This window comes from Papaver somniferum, unplaced genomic scaffold (genome assembly GCF_003573695.1).
Source record: "Papaver somniferum cultivar HN1 unplaced genomic scaffold, ASM357369v1 unplaced-scaffold_13, whole genome shotgun sequence".
Lineage (NCBI taxonomy): Eukaryota > Viridiplantae > Streptophyta > Magnoliopsida > Ranunculales > Papaveraceae > Papaver > Papaver somniferum.
Window position 1 is genome coordinate 155067 of NW_020622158.1, and position 9123 is coordinate 164189.

General features: G+C 36.6%; 1 long non-coding RNA gene across 1 annotated transcript; it reads right to left on the minus strand.

Annotated features, from left to right (window-relative positions):
- Positions 1-7259: 7259 nt before the first annotated feature.
- Positions 7260-8472, minus strand: LOC113332166. Its single transcript, XR_003351362.1, has 2 exons — positions 8436-8472; positions 7260-7708 (listed from the first exon to the last, which is right to left on the minus strand). It is a non-coding gene; the product is annotated as an uncharacterized LOC113332166 (long non-coding RNA).
- Between the last annotated feature and the right edge of the window lie 651 nt (positions 8473-9123).

Genomic DNA, 9123 nt, shown 5'->3' on the forward strand with positions numbered 1-9123 from the left:
ATTCATAGTTCTATATATATATGATCACCAAAGTTGTGGTTAATCATATGAGCAAGATTAGAGCTTGTGTTTAGTTTTGAGATATTTTCTAAACATCAATAAAGAGAGTTGTCTTTATATAAGCTAAATTTCATCTTGCAGTTGTCATTAATTGGTATCAGAGCTTGTTTCTGAGCCATGCAAAACGAAACCACCATTGTGGGTGCAAAACAGTTCACGCCACCATCAATACAAGTACCAATCCTCAACGCCACAAACTACACAGTATGGGCCATGAGAATGAAGGTACTGATAAAAATCTACAAAGTTTGGGAAACAATTGATCCTGGTACATTGGCACCATACAAAAACAATGTTGCCATTGGATTACTCTTTCAAGCAATACCAGAATGTCTTGTTCTACAATTTGGTGAACAGGAAACTTTAAAGAAAATTTGGGATGCAATAAAGGCACGTAATCTCGGAGCTGATCGAGTTAAAGAAGCCCGTCTGCAAACCTTAATGTCTGAATTTGAAAGAGTGAAGATGAAAGACATTAATACTATTGATATCTTTGTAGGAAAGCTATCAGAGATAGGCCTCAAAAGCTGCGTCACTTGGACAATCCATTGATGAAGATAAACTGGTAAAGAAGTTTCTCAATAGTTTACCAAGATCCAAGTATATTCATATCATAGCTTCTCTCGAACAAGTCTTAGATTTAAAGAAGACTACCTATGAAGATATAATTGGAAGATTGAAAGCATATGAAGAAAGAATCCTTGATGAAGAAAACAATGGAGAAACTCAAGTAAAACTCTTGTACACAAACTCTTACCAACAAAACTCTGCGACAAGAGGAAGAGGTCGTGGAAGAGGTGGTAGAGGAAACATAGGCCGAGGAAGGGGAGGAAGGTTTAACTCACAAGATAGAACAACAAGTCAGAATGATCAAAACCAAGGGAAAGAAAAGAAGAATAGATCAAACATTATTTGTTACAGATGTGATAAACCAGGACACTTTTCCTCTGTATGCCCTGAAAGAATACAAAAGATGGAAGAAACAAACAAGAATGAAACAAGGGAAGCAGATACAACTCTTTTCATGCACGAAGTTGTATTCTTAAAGAAGGGAAATTAATACCAAAGAACTACGAATCAAAGGATGGAGAAGAAGGAATCTGGTATTTAGATAATGGAGCCATCAATCACATGACTGGTAAGAGACACTACTTTTCTGAACTCAATGAGAAAATCAAAGGACAAGTGAAGTTTGGGGATGGGTCTTCTGTAGAAATTGAAGGGAAAGGATCAATTCTATTTCAGAGCAAGACCGGAGAACAGAAGCTTGTCACAAACATCTACTTCATCCCAAACTTACAAAGCAACATTCTAAGTTTAGGACAAGCTACAGAAGTTGGATGTGATGTTAGAATGCGACAAGATTATCTAACAGTTCATGACCCAAGTGGAAGACTTTTAGTTAGAGTCTCACGCTCACAGAATAGACTCTACAAGATAAGTCTCATGATTGGAAGGCCATTGTGTCTGAATATGAGACTGGAAGATCAGACATGAAAGTGGCACGCAAGGTTAGGACACATAAATTTCAGAACCTTAAAAACTATGTCTCAGAACAAGATGGTTCGAGGGCTACCACAACAAAACGGAGTGGTGGAGAGGAGAAACAGGACTCTAATGGAGATGACAAGAAGTTCTTTAAAGGCTATGCAGGTACCTAATTATCTATGGGGAGAAGCTGTACGACACTCCACATACCTGATAAACAGGATACCTACGAAAGCTCTGAAAGACATGACTCCATATGAAAGTTTGCGAAAGAGAAAACCAAACATAGATCATTTAAGATTGTTTGGTTGCAAAGCATACGCAATATTTGATTCTGCAACTCTTAAGAAACTGGATGATCGATTTCAGACTCTTGTGCATCTAGGAATTGAGCCTGGATCCAAAGATTACACATTATTCAATCCAACAACGAAAAGAGTAATAGTGAGTCGAGATGTGGTATTCGATGAAAAAACAAACTGGAATTGGAAAGAAACTAATGATGGACCAAGTAGGGATCCAGGAATGTTTCACATGAGATGGGGTCAAGTAATTGATGAAGGCGAAGGACTCATAATCATCAATACCAATGGAAACAATGATGTTAATCAAGAAGAAGAAGAGAATAATGAAAACACTGAAAATAACGAAGAAGAAGAAGAAGAAGAAGAAGAAGAAGAAGAAGAAGAAGAAGAAGAGATCGATGAAATAACTCAACCCATTCCACTGCGAAAATCAACAAGACAGATACAAAAGCCACAGTATCTGGAGGATTATGTTCTTCAAGCTGCAGAAGAATGTGAGATTATGCTACTTTCTGTTAATGATGAACCAAGGAATTTTCAGGAAGCAAAGGTCTCGACTAAATGGACACAAGCATGTAGAGAAGAAATTATTTCAATCAACAGAAACAAGACTTGGTTTCTAGTTGATAAGCCAGGTGGGGTAAAAGTGATTGGCCTCAAGTGGATCTTCAAGGTTAGAAAAAATGCTGATGGTACTGTCAACAAATATAAGGCAAGACTTGTAGCTAAGAGATACGTTCAAGAATCAGGCATAGACTTTGATGAAGTTTTCGCACCAGTTGCTAGACTAGAGACAATTCGTCTCTTAATAGCATAAACAACATCAAACTCATGGGAAATTCACCACTTAGATGTTAAGACACCATTCTTACATTGTGAATTGCGAAAAGATGTGTATGTTGAACAACCAGAAGGTTTTGAAGTAAAAGGACAAGAGCATAAGGTTTATAAGTTATCAAAACTCTATATGGTCTAAGACAAGATCCTAGAGCCTGGAATACAAAGTTAGATCAAATCTTAAGAGAAATCAGATTTGTTAAGTGCTCTAAAGAAACATCAGTATACAGAAGAGAAGAAAAGGGAACGCTTCTTGTGATTGCAGTCTATGTAGATGATCTATTTTTGACTGGCAACTCCCTTAAGGTGATCAATGAGTTCAAGAGAGAAATGTCATCAAAGTTTGAGATGTCAGACCTCAGAAAACTCACTTATTACCTTGTCATAGAAGTCCATCAAGGAGTAGATGGGATTCAGATTAAACAAGAAGCTTATGCAAGGAAAATTCTGAAAGAAGAAGGACTTGAAACTTGTAATCCAACTAAGATACCAATGGAGTTTGGACTTAAAGTTTCAAAGGCACAAGAAGAAGCAGAGATTGATCCAACGAGTTATAGAAGAAATGTTGGATGCCTAAGATACTTATTACACACAAAACCAGATTTGGCTTTCTCTGTGGGAGTAGCAAGCCGTTATATGCAGAGTCCACGCAAGTCTCATGGTGATGTAATAAAAACAGATATTGAGATATCTAAGAGGAACAATCAGCTGTGGATTGAAGTATGGTCGAGGAGGATCAAAAGGAATTGTTGGGTATAGTGACAGCAGTCATAATATTAACCAAGATGATGGAAAAAGTACAACTGCTCATATAGTTTATCTAGGAGAAGCACCTATTACATGGTGTTCACAGAAGCAAAACACTGTAGCCCTCTCATCCTGTGAAGATGAGTTCATGGCCGCAACAGAAGCAGCTAAACAATCAATATGGCTTCAAGAACTGTTGGGTGAAATCAAAGGAAGAGAACCTGAAAAAGTTCTCATCAAGATTGATAATAAGTCTGCAATTGCACTCACCAAAAATCCAGTGTTTCATGGGAAGACGAAACACATTCACAAAAGGTATCATTTCATACGAGAATGCATCGAGAAGGAGGTCATTAACGTAGAACACATACCTGGAACTGAGCAGAAAGAAGATATATTGACAAAGGCATTAGCTCGGATCAAGTTTGAAGAAATGATTGATTGGAGTACAAGATATGTCACGGGTAAGGTTGAAGCTTAACGGGGAAAATGTTGGTTAAACTTCAACATAGAAGTCACTAACAAGCTGGTTAGGACAAGATTAGGAAATTGATGTAATCCTAAGGGAATTAGAAGTCATCTAGTTCTAAGAAAAGGAAAGACATTTAATAAGGTAATAGGACTAGGAAAAGGAATTCATAGTTCTATATATATATGATCACCAAAGTTGTGGTTGATGATATGAGCAAGATTAGAGGTTGTGTTTAGTTTTGAGAGATTTTCTAAACATCAATAAAGAGAGTTATCTTTACATAAGCTAAGTTTCATCTTGCAGTTGCCATTACATCTTTTCCTTGGTAACATTCCATTCGAAGGTAAACATTCTATTCTTTCCAATATCATTATTCTCATCGTCCTTTATGAGTTTACCCTTATCTTCTAAGTGCCACTTTCCTTCTCCGGCAGTTCTTCTCACATTCTTACCACTTGAAGTGATCTTGGTTGTGGGGGTGAAAAAATATCCATGATTCTTCTGAATCTCTTGAAAAAGGACCAGGGGATTCTCATACTGGTATATGTGTTTTGTCAAATATGTACCACACAGATTTCATATCTAATTGATTTTTCACCTTTGGGATCAAATAGTTTTCTATCAGTTGTTTGTCCGTCGGCTGAAATTTATAACCTGGAGGTAAGTGGGCTTTATCAAACACCATCTTGATCTCCTGTAAACCGTAGAACATATCATATAATTAACTCAAGAACACAGAAAACAAAATAATTTATAACACAACCTATACTATAATAATTAAGAACATCAAAAGAAAGAATATGTTTCTTTGCGTTGACAAAAACGAGTAAAAATAACCCTGGCTATCTATATATATATATATGCCTGGTTCATGAAAAAAGATTTGGATATTAATTTGCGAGATGCTTACGAACTATATTGAAATTACTAGCTAGAGAAGAACTTGCACACATAAATCTTTATTAATAGAAATCGATCGAAAGAAAAATTAATAACCTAAGAAAATAAGACAGACCCTAGAGAAGATAACCACTACGTATTGTTTCTGAAATATCAGTAGAAAGAATAAAAAACCAACATACCTTGAATGTTTTCGGTGATGATCAGGCAACTTGATAACTTCTTAAACCTGCAGCTGTTGTCTCTAGCTTGCGAGCACTTATTTTTTCTCTCTAAGTTTCTATGTATCACCGATTGAGCTAGCTTAATATATTTATAGTGATTTCTAATCAGTTTTCTATTAGGCTTGTATATGTTTCCCGTTAGCTTTATACTTCAGTATATAATTAAACAACTTGAGCCTTAAGTAAGGCAAATCTGTTCAAATTAATCTATTAGGTTTCCTAGTCTCCAATATGCATGCATAGTTAAGGAATTAATCTAGAATCCCCAGAATTAATCCACCACCTACATACGGCGGTTCAAACGGTTGATCTCTAGCCTTCAGTCTCATCTTTTCAAATTTCCACCCTTCGGTCTAAGCTTCCTAATTATATGATGACAGATTCTACCAGTGGTAGATGAAAATAAACAAGATTCTCAAAATTACATGAAGATGTTATCCCAAGTAGAAAGCACTGAATTTGAAAAGTTGAAGAGGACACCGTGACCTGCTGGTACTGCCCAGGCTAAGACAAATGACTTAGCTTCCTGAATCAGGTCGTCATCAGTTTTGTAAAGGTAGCGAGCTTAAAATACTTTGTAGTTCCTTTCTCTCCAAATAGTATTCAGAATTACTGCAGGGGTTAAGCCCCATATATAGTTACCAGAACTGGATAAGTGTTTATGGTGGCGCATATCATCTAGACCTCAAGAAGTTATCCCAAAACAGTGCTGAAATTACTGATTTTCATTTCCACATTTTAAATTGAGCAACATGTACAGGAGCTTCAGTCAAGAAGTTATCCCAAAAGAGTGCTGAAGTTACTGATTTTCATTTCCACATTTTAAATTGAACATTATTTCGTCTCACCGAAGGAAGCAATACGGAACACTAACGTTAACCAGCACATGAGATGAGATCAAAAAGCAGCTAATTGGTTGTGCTAACTGGGTTTGGAGTAAGAGATATGCATCAATACCTCTCTAATCAAATTCAATTTTAATCTTAATCCAGTTTGTCATAGAGGTGTCAAAGTTCATACCACAATATCCAATTACATTCCTAAAGAGTGAGAGATTACCAGTCCGCCAGAAACTACTTTGTATGGGGAGAGGACGAAACAAAGGGTTTTTCTTTCTTCTACTATCCTTTTTGTGATAGAGTTTGTAACCTCGAGGACGGAAGAAGGAAGGAAGACTTATAGTTTTTGTCTTGTTTCAATTTTTGCATGCAAGTTTAGTCCCACATTCTTTGGTATAATTACCAATTTGGCTTAGGTACATATACCGCAACATTAGAGCTTCAGTCACGAGCAACATGTACAGGAGCTCTGGTGTTGCATCGTAATGCCGCTGCGGCGGTTGTTTGGTTTGGGTTCGGTTGGGATTGGTGCTGCCATTCGGTTGTTCCCATGCCCTGCGATTGCCCAAAAAATAAATTGACTTGCGATTTGTTTTTGCCAACAATCGAATACCATTAGAATCCAGTTCCACAAGTGAATATAACCTATCAAATTAAGGAGCCAGACGTCGAGCATTTTATATGTAAGATCAATACATTTCTAACGATGGCATGTGACAAACTAATGGATTAGAGAGTACATTTCTAACTGTGCTTGTCTAGGTGCTGCTAGTTTCAGTTTAGAGATAACGACTAATTTCTTGGCCTAGATTGCTGTTATTATGATGTTATCACTTATGGCTTGGAATGGGAAGCGTAGCACTTGCACCATCTCTGTAAAAAGATCCATCCATGCCTAAACAAGCCTAAACAAGTTATTGCATCATACACGCAATGTAAAAATTTCAAACAAGTATCCGTGCGGGCTTAGCTTTCCATCGTCACTTATCCATCTCTCTCAGCCTTAAATGCTATACAATCTTCTCCTCGAGCAATCCTTTTCTTTCTCAACGGTGAGACTCGATTAGGACTAAATTGTTGTTGCACAATCCGGATTATGGAGCATCAGTTCCAGCCTATATGCTTGGTTTTCTGTCAAGAACACAACTAATATAATTAGGGATTTGAATCATCTCCCCAATAGTATTAATGACACAATTAGTGTCCACTGAAACTGCAGTAGTATTACAAAAATGTTGCCAAATGGTGTTCATCACTAGTATACACTGTCAGTAATATTTACAGGATACTAGTTTTCTGCAGGGTTTTCTTCTGTACAACTCACAATTGGTTAACTAGTTTACTTTGAGATTAACTCAGTTCCTCTTTCACACACTTCAAACCAAAGAAATATTGACATAGAAACTGAAGAATTCTCTAAACCAATGTTCAGATAAAACACTTCGAGCCATACACTATTTTTCATGGTACTAGGATTTACGTCAATGTTCTGGTCCAGGCAATGAATATTCATTATACTTCAGCAAGAACACAGAAGGATACTTACAAATGATCCCTATTACTATAATAACAGCACTGACATACTGAAAGCACCTGTTAAATGTTTTTCAGAACTTAGCAATGCCATAGTTTCTAGAGAGACGCGGAGGGCTTCAACAGTCATCGTCTCAAGAACTCCACCATACATCAGAAAGAGTTTTATTGCATGTAGCTATATGCATCGGCAATTTGGCACCCCATTGAAATAGTTGAGTTTGACTGTCCTGGGGTGTAATAGCCAACACTTAGGATCAAGTGATGACCAGAAAACACCATCTTCTTCAGGCAGTGGGTGCTCTACAGTAATCAAATCAAAAATTCAGCAAAGAACGAGAAAAATAAAAGAAATAACTAGTGATGCCACATGGGGTATGCAAATGAAAAAAAAATCTCAGTTACTCGCAATGGTGAAGCCGAGTGATTCTAGATATAAAAAAAAACTGACGTTTAACACCAAATCAACAGCTTTAATAAGCAAACACCAAATTTCAGTGAGAGAACTGAATACCAATGCTAAAAAGAAGGCTTTTTAGTATCATAAGATGTAAAGACTGAGTTACTTGCCTGAGAAAAGACACCTAGATTAGGCGAAAGAGAAATCTGAAAAATATAATCTCCGTCGAAACAGAGTCTGAACCAAATCTCATGAAATGAAATTCCAGGGTAATTTCCAAATGGATCAAATTGTTAGACGCATGCAAATTTCTTAAGAGGAAACCCAACTGACTTAGAACCTAATAATTAAGAAAACCAGAGTATATCAGTGCATACGAGACAGAAAAAACATAGCACAACAAAGCTAATACTTTGGAAATGCCATCTTAATTGTATTTACAACAGCAAATTCAGCAAGAACATTTGAAGTATTTAGGCATACCAGAAAGAAGTCACCTGACAGTTTAAGAAGCTTTACATTAGAAAGCTTTATAAACAGCTTGAATAGGACAAATGTTCTGTGAGAGAGAGAGAGAGAGAGAGAGAGAGAGAGACAGAGAGAGAGATGGTAAGCACATGAGGTTCTTACTCTAAACAGCTGGAGATTGTAAGGTGATTGTATAAGCTTTTCCTCTATCTTGTAGTGTTGCTTTTGATATTTGATATTGACTTTACATTGATAAGTTTTGGATATTCAGATATCAAAAATCTATTCATTTTTACATATAAGGAATTCCTATGGCAATTGCCAGACTCAAAAATTTAATCAGCCAGGTGCATGGGCAAACTGCAATTTCCACTATGGTAAAAGTATTGAGCAGTTCATCATTACACGTGCAGATGAAGTAAACCCGCTAGCGGATTTCCTACCTCACGGACGACTATAAGCCCGCCGGCGGGTAAAGATCAACCTGCAACGGCTACTTTTGCAAAAGTAAAAATTGTCATATTTTTACCACTATAAATTACCAACATCTTCAAATATTCCCCTCAAACCAAAATTCGCTTCTCTTGAATTTTCTCTACTAATCTATTTGAAATGTCTGAAAAGGCTATAACACACTTTTTTGCGATGTAAAACTTGAAGTTGATGTTTCTAAGATATGTGGAAATTTTAAAAAGGTTGAAAATAGTAAAAGGGAAGTGCAAGTTTTAGAAGTTAATCCAAGAAAATGTTCCGCTATAAGGCAAAGAAAAGCTCTGGTTTTGAAAGTTAACAACAAAAAATTTAAAAACAAAGGGGAAACAGTTCGTGAGCGTGTTGAGTGGAAGATACG